Source organism: Penaeus monodon, chromosome 22 (assembly GCF_015228065.2).
Source record: "Penaeus monodon isolate SGIC_2016 chromosome 22, NSTDA_Pmon_1, whole genome shotgun sequence".
NCBI lineage: Eukaryota > Metazoa > Arthropoda > Malacostraca > Decapoda > Penaeidae > Penaeus > Penaeus monodon.
The window spans coordinates 15,767,383-15,767,714 of record NC_051407.1 but is presented as its reverse complement, the minus strand read 5'-3'; the positions used below and the strand labels follow the sequence as shown (position 1 = coordinate 15,767,714).

At 34.3% G+C, this 332-nt stretch overlaps 1 protein-coding gene across 1 annotated transcript in view; it reads left to right on the top strand.

Annotated features, from left to right (window-relative positions):
• Nucleotides 1-332, top strand: part of LOC119586947 (syndetin-like) — a gene marked incomplete at its 5' end in the record, with an annotated part of 8,406 nt that overhangs the window by 225 nt on the left and 7,849 nt on the right.

Here is a 332-nt window from a genome sequence, read left to right as displayed (position 1 = left end):
GTCCTTGCAGTATTGAAATAAAAGTAAGGGATTTTCAGGAGGTAGGCTGGAGTTATTTATACTTGAAGATAACATTCTGATTCTTGTGAATATGAAAACTAAAAATACAAAAATACTGCTAAGTACTACAAGTTATTTTGTTTACTGATTAATAATGTTCATGTAGAAATCCAGCCACATGTATACAGTATTAAATTTTTAGCTATTAATCAAGTGTATTGAACTTATAGCCTTCGTATGAAAGGGGGTTTACGTCATGGCTGACTTGGTTGTAGCTCCGGTTGACATGTTAATCGTGTCATGGCCAACTTAGAAATGGCTACGTGCAATGG